Raw genomic sequence first — 8,248 nt, forward strand, 5'->3', positions numbered from 1 at the left:
GGAATTTCAATTCGAGCAGGGGCATTTGCAGCATGTATATATGATTTAGTTACCCCTTTTGTGTCTGCAAATGCATCTGGTATTTGATTTGCTATTCTTTGCAAGTGCACAATTTGCTGTACATCTTTTTCACATTGTTTTGTTCTTGGATCCAGATGTAACAATGATGATACATACCATGTAATTTCTTTTTCGGTATGTTTCTGTTCTCCCCCTAACATTGGGAAGATTTCCTCATTAAAATGACAATCAGCAAAACGTGCTGTGAACACGTCGCCTGTCTGTGGTTCAAGATATCGAATGATCGATGGACTATCATAACCAATATAAATTCCAATCTTTCTTTGAGGTCCCATTTTCTTTCGTTGAGGTGGTGCAATAGGCACATACACCATACATCCAAAAATTCTCAGATGAGAAATGTCTGGTTCTTTACCAAATGCAAGCTGCAATGGGGAGTATTTATGATATGCACTTGGTCTGATGCGAATTAATGAAGCAGCATGTAAAATTGCATGTCCCCATATAGAAATAGGGAGCTTTGTTTTCATAATCATTGGTCTAGCAATCATTTGCAGACGTTTAATCAATGATTCAGCCAATCCATTTTGAGTATGTACATGAGCAACAGGATGCTCAACAATGATTCCCATAGACATACAATAATCATTGAAAGTCTGGGAAGTAAATTCACCAGCATTATCAAGTCTAATTTTCTTGATTGTATAATCGGGAAATTGATTCCTCAATTTTATTATTTGAGCAAGTAATCTTGCAAATGCAACATTTCGAGTTGACAATAAACATACATGTGACCATCTGCTGGAGGCATCAATCAATACCATAAAGTATCTGAATGGTCCACATGGTGGATGGATTGGTCCACAAATATCACCCTGAATACGTTCAAGAAACATTGGTGATTCAGTTTGGATTTTGGCTGGTGATGGTCTTATAATAAGTTTTCCAAGAGAACATGCTTTACATTGAAACTTATTATTCTGAAAGATCTTCTGGTCTTTCAATGGATGACCATGTGTATTTTCTATAATTCTTCGCATCATTGTTGAACCAGGATGTCCTAATCGATCATGCCAATTGGTTAATATTGAAGAATTATCAATTACCATGTTTGATTCAATGGGACGTATATGTGTATAATGCAATCCAGTAGGGAGCATTGGTAGTTTTTCAATCACATATTTCTTTCCTGATTTATATGTGGTAAGACACATATATTTCTCATTCCCTTCATTCATTGTTTGAGTATCATACCCATGGGAATATATATCATTAAAACTCAACAAATTTCTTTTCGATTGTGGTGAATATAAAGCATCATTGATCAAAAATTTTGTACCATTAGGTAACAAAAATTGTGCTTTACCATATCCTTTAATCAAGTCTACAGGACCTGATATTGTATTCACCATTGTTTTTGTTGGTTTTAGTTCCAAGAAATATCTTTTATCTCGGAGGATAGTGTGCGTTGTACCACTATCAGGTATGCAAACTTCAGCTTGGTTCATAGTATTTTCCATATTTGAACTTCAAAAAAAATATGCAATGAAATAAAATTACTGACAATACATTTATAAAAATAAAATACAATACAATACATATTTAAAAATATAACACACTATAAAACATTATCATGGAAAAATAAAATATTTTACATATTCATTCCACCAATAAATTGATCATTGTCTGAGAAATCAATCAGAAAATCTCCAGCATCAAAATGAGTTGAATCACTCAAAGGTTCACTGTATTTAGCGAAGTTGGTCTCTTTTTCTTTCCCCTTTATTGATTCTTTATAAAGTTTGCAAAGGTGCTCAGGGGCTCGACAAATATGGGACCAATGTCCTGGAGTACCACATCTAAAACAAGAACTTTCAAATCTTTTTAAGTGATTCTCATTAACACTCATATTCTCATGATGCCTTTTCGGTAGATTTTTTGGGACGCTCTTTTGAGATGAGTTATATGAGTAACTATCTCGATTATTTTGGAAACCACGCCCGCGTCCACGACCACGACTACTTCCACGTCCACTATCACGACCACGACCACGACCTCGATTTTGTCCTCGACCAAAATCTTGTCTATAACTTTGATTGTGGTTTCTAGGTTTAAATTCATTTTTGCTTACGACATTTACTTCAGGAAATGCCGTTGAACCAGTGGGTCGTGCCTGATGATTTCTCATTAAAAGCTCATTATTCTTTTCCGCCACAAGGAGACAGGCGATTAGTTCAGAATATCTCGAAAATCCACGCACTCTATATTATTGTTGTAGAGTTATATTCGATCGTGAAAAGTGAAAAATATTTTTTCAAGCATTTCCAATTCAGTAATCTCGTGCCCACAAAATTTCAATTGCGAGATTATTCGATACATCGCCGGGTTGTAATCACTGACTTTCTTAAAATCTTAGAATTTCAATGTATTTCATTCATCCCGGACGGTCGGAAGTATAACTTCTCTTATATGTTCGAATCTTTCTTTTAATCCATTCCACAAAGCCATGAGATCTTTTTCAATCAGATATTCACATTTTAATCCCTCGTCGAGATGTCGACGCAAAAATATCATGGCTCTTGCCTTTTTTTGTGATGTGCATACGCCATTTTCTTTTATGGTCTCATTTAGACCTAATGACTCAAGATGCATTTCTACATCGAGAGTCCATGACATATAATTTTTCCCCGTAATATCAAGAGCAATGAATTCGAGCTTTGCCAAGTTTGACATGGTGGTACTAAAAAAAATTACGATGCATTTTATTAGTTAATGAATATTACAATACAAAGTAATGGACAAACAACAAGTACAAGCATTTGTAAAAATAAAGAAAACACACGAGGAGGATATTCTCCGATAAATACAAGACTCGTGAGTATGATAACCAAAATAATTAAAAATAACCTTGAGAAAGCCATCTTCTTTTTTTCTTCGAAAATTTGATGAAGAATAATTTTTAGAGAAGAAGAGAAAGTTGAAGTGATTGAATGTGTTTGTGAGATCATATTTATAGGGCAAAAACTAGCCGTTTTGTTACCGTTTATGACCGTTGGTGTACAAGAAAATAAATGTATGTATTTGTATAATTTTATGGTAATAATATGGTGTATATAATATTAGTCGTATTTTAAATAATTATGTATATCATATCGCAATATTATAATGAGGTGTCATAAGATATTTTGTTTAAAAACCTTATAGACTTTTATATTTGTCGTATCCTTTACCGGGAGTGTGGGATGTCGTCTTAAAATCCTCCCAGGATTTATAACAAGTTTTTGAAAAATTTATTTTATTATAACATTATATTATATATTAAATATATACACAATAAATAAATAAACAGTAAAATAAATATTATTACTTTTCTTATCTTTTTCTTCTGTTTTGGAGCTTGGAAAAAATGGAGGACTTTTAGAACTTCGTGCTGATAACGTGTTGTGAAAAAGTAAAAATTTACGGTAAAAAGTAAAAATCTCAAATTCTCAAAATTATCACACTACACACTTTATAATATTTTTCTCTCAACTTTATTGTGATTTTCTTCACAAATGAGAGATCTATTTATAGAAAATCTTTACAAATAATCCAAAAATAAATTACATCATTACTTTCATCATCACACACAAATTTCAGTATTCAACACCTAATTTTACCTAATTTTCAACATTCCAATATTCAACATTTAATATTCAAATATTCAATATTAAAATATTAATTTTCAACAAGAATAATAAAAATAATAAAAATAATAATGATAATAATGATTTTTGGATAAGTATTTGCTATGAACATACGACTTCTTGTAATTTAATGCACTAAATCATTTTTTTTAATAATTAGCTTCGAATAATTTATGTTGATGAATTTGCTTTTCATCATTTATTAATTCCTCTCAGTATTATTGGGATCTAATAATAGGACAACTTATATAAGGTCAAAAATTGTTTTTTTTTTCCATAAAAAATAAATAATATAGCATAATTTTAAAAATTATAAAAATAAATTAGCATAGTTTTTATTAGCATAGGTTTTAACAATAATTAACTTTGTTACATTTGTTATTCATGTAAAACCCTAATTGCTTTAATTCAAATGCATTAAACCAAAAATTTTAATGGGAGCGTACACGAAACCATAATCTTTACTCCTTGAAACAAGTTGTTGGTATCCAAATCTACGCTTTTTTACTTCGAGATAATCCTTTAATTTTCTCTTTAGATCTATTTTCTATAATGTGGGTAAAGAATAGGGAACATGATAACACATGATCTGGGAACCATGACCAATATATAGATAATTTCTATCGTTATATTCTGATATTTCTGTTTTAGCCAATTATAAAAACAAAAATTATATTTTTGCTTCTATATATTAAATGCTGACAATCTATCAGATATATAAAGCTTATTAACCAAAACATCAACCGATCACTTTAAGTTTTGTTATTCACTTTAACAGAGAACCCACATCTCATAATAATTCATATATGAGCCCACAAAATTGAAATTGACCCAACAATATCCTACTTGGACTATATGTATAACCTTATAATTATGTTTTGTGGAAATAATCTTCTTAGCTCAAAAATTATTGTCATTACTGAAATGTATCTATAACCAATCCAGTTCATCATTTACATCAACATATGATCAAAGCAATATTCACTACACGAAAGGCAACTCGACCCATCAATGGTCACATATGCCAATACAACTGAATGACATGGATTATGAAGAAGATATGTAACATGAAAATTTCATGCAATGTGATTATAACATTCATATTTCCAACTGATCCTCATTAAACCTTATTAATATCAAACTTTAACCTTAATCAGAGTGTGAATAAATTGAAATTTATTTATGTAGAAAATAAATTTATATAAACATGACTGAAAATGTCTATAACAGAAAAATATTTAAAATAACAAACTCATAATAAATTTGAATTTCTTCAATTGACATAACACATATACGAGCAGTGTGGTCATGGAATATTTAGGATGGCAATCCCTTCGTAAGCAGATCTGCAACCATGTAGTCTATATCAATATGCTTAATAGGAAATATTTGTACCTATTGTCTCACATTTTAAAAATTAAAGATTTAAAATGAGTTTATAATGGGCTACAATGGACTTTTAAAGCAACTTGGGTTAATTATTTTCGTAAAGCGAAGATGAATACGGAGTAGTTGCTATAGGGGTCCATTGCGCAGTCACGCAGACGCGGACCTGGGCTTGGAACGTGACACAACATGTCATTATGAATTCTTTCTTTAACAATCAAAACTTGATTGGATGCAATATAACATACTATAAAATCTACTGTCATGATAAAAGATGCCATAATAGGTGACTTTTTAACATTATTGCATGAGAAAAAACCTTGTTCCAATAGATGCACATAGCCCAATATACTTTTCATACTATCTTGACATCTATTAAAATCGGAGTTATTATACCAAATGATCTCAAATTGATCTAACGTCTGATACATGAGTATGTAATATTTGTTTTTTTGTAAATTTTATAATAGCTTGAATATTATCCGATAGTTTACTCCTACATTACTTAAATATATGTCCAACAACCTAATCACATGCATATTACATTGACGTGTGTAAACTTTAGTAATGCCTTAGATTCTCACTGCATAGATATTTTGACTTTTTCGCGTCCTTTTTTCCTCAAAAATCATTCTTAGAGCACTATTTGAGATTAAATTTGTCTCCCTTAACCACAAGGATATCTGTTGATTTGCATTCTTGCATCTCATATCGCTTGAGAAATTTCTCGATATAGTCTTTTTATGATAATTCAGTAATACCTTGAGAACTATACTGATATATCTAGATACACAGTACAAAATATGCATCACCAAGATCTTTCATATCAAAATTCTTAACTAGAAATCTCTCGGTGTCATGCAAAAACTCTATATCGTTGCTAACGAGTATATGTCATATTATTCATATAAAATCAAAAAATATGCTTTCTCCCACTGAACTTATGGTATACACAATAATCGACCAAATTTATCTCAAAACCAAAAAATTTGATCACTTGATGAAATTTGAAACACCATTGTCGAGATGTTTGCTTGAGCCCATAGATAAATTTTTTGAGTTTGCAAACCATATTATTTGTGTCTTTGAATGCAAATTTTTTGGTTGCATCATATAAATAGTTTTCCATCTTATATAATTCAAGACCGAAATGCACTACCAAAACCATTATGATCATTGAAGAGTCTTTCAAAAAAACGGGAGAAAAAGACTCATTATAATCAACGCATTCTTTCTGTGTAAAGCCTTTTGCGACAAGACGAGCTTTATTTCTTTCAACATAGCCTTTCCAATCTCTCTTGGCTTTAAATATCTATTTGCAACCAATGAGCTTCGCACCTTTAGGCAATAGGACAAGATCCTGTACGTCATAGTCTTTTATGAACATTATCTCTTCATTCATGATATCATTCCACTTTTGAAAGTTATAATTTTTCATGACTTGATGGAAGTTGATAGGATCATCATCTATCATTCCAATGTATGCCTCATGTTTTTGAAGAAATAAAATGTAATCATCTGACATTTCATTAATCGTATATCTAGTGGATCTTCTTAATGACATAGGCTCTGAAGGTACTCGAGTTTGTTCATCTGGAATGAGATAATCATCAATATTGCATTGATGTATTGTGTCTTGGTCAAAGTGAAGAATATCATCATGATCAATTTCCAAGACACATGTGGGAATATTTATATATTCTTCTTCAAAGACAATATTCATAATTGTATCTCTTCCGCAAACTCATCATGTTCATAAAACCGGACATTTCTTGACTCAAAAATCAATTTACTTGTGGCATCATAAAACTTTTACCCGGAGATCTTTTAGAGTATCCAATGAAATAACAACTGACCATCCTCGAGTCAAGTTTCTATTCATTAGGCTTATAAAGCCTTGTCTTATTTGGACATCCCCAAATATGCAAATGCTTAAGACTAGGATTTTTGTTTATCCAAAGTTTTTAAGGATTTTTTTCGATGATTTAGTTGGAAACATGTTAAGGATATATGTTGCGGTCTTTAGTGTCTCTCCCCAAATGATTCTGCTAAGGTAGAATGACTAATCATACTCATCACCATGTCTTTAATTGTTTTGTTTCATCTTTCACCAACACCATTCATAGTTGGCAACCCGACGTATTGTAATGTGGGACAATACCGCTTTTTTCTAAGAATATAGCAAAATGCTCTAGATGTTGTTCACCTGAACCATCATATCTACCATAGTATTCACTACCATGGTCAGATCTGATATTTTAATATTTAAGACAAGTTGATTTTCAACTTCAGCTTTATAATTTTTTTAACACAATCAATGACTGTTCTTTTTCCTGAATGAGATAAATGAAGCAATATCTCGAAAAATCGTTTGTGAACGTTACAAAATATTGTTGACCATTCCATGAAGTCGAAGGGAATGATCAACAAATATCAGTATATATAAGTTCTAAGAAGGCTGAACATATCTTCTTTTGTTGGTTTGTTTTCTCTTTATAAAATTAACACAATTATTAAAATATGTGTAATCCAAAGGCTCGAGAATTTCGTCTGACACAAGTCTTGTCATTATATTTTCATATATATGACCCAATCTCGTGCCATAACGCAGCTGAATTCTCACTAGTTAATTTTCTTTTATTGTCTCTACTTTTTTGCAATGATTCATTAAATGAAGAAATAATATCCAAATAATAAAGATTATCGTATCCTGATCAAGATCCTGAACCAACCAATTTTCAGTCATGAAAAAACTGAATATTTCATTTCCAAAAGAATAAGAATAACCAAATTTGTCCAAAATGGAAATGAAAATCAAATTTCGTCTAAAATAATGTACAAAAAATGTTTCAAAAAACTCCAAATAAATTATTGTATTTAACAATAATCTAAATTTTCCTATTGCCTCAACTTAAACTTTGTTGACATCACCAACATAGATGAATCTTTCAGCATCACTTGATTTTCGACAATCTAAGCAACCCTGCATAGAAACACTAGTAAGAGTTGTCGCACCAAAATATATCCACCACATGATTCTAGGCACCAGAGTTAAATTATTCTCATAACAAATCATATTCAAAAACGTACCTTTCTTAACATGCATGCCAAACGTGATAATTGTAGCATTTCTTCTTCCCAAAATTTTACGGTTT

Source organism: Primulina huaijiensis, chromosome 13, assembly GCF_012295235.1.
Source record: "Primulina huaijiensis isolate GDHJ02 chromosome 13, ASM1229523v2, whole genome shotgun sequence".
Taxonomy (NCBI): domain Eukaryota; kingdom Viridiplantae; phylum Streptophyta; class Magnoliopsida; order Lamiales; family Gesneriaceae; genus Primulina; species Primulina huaijiensis.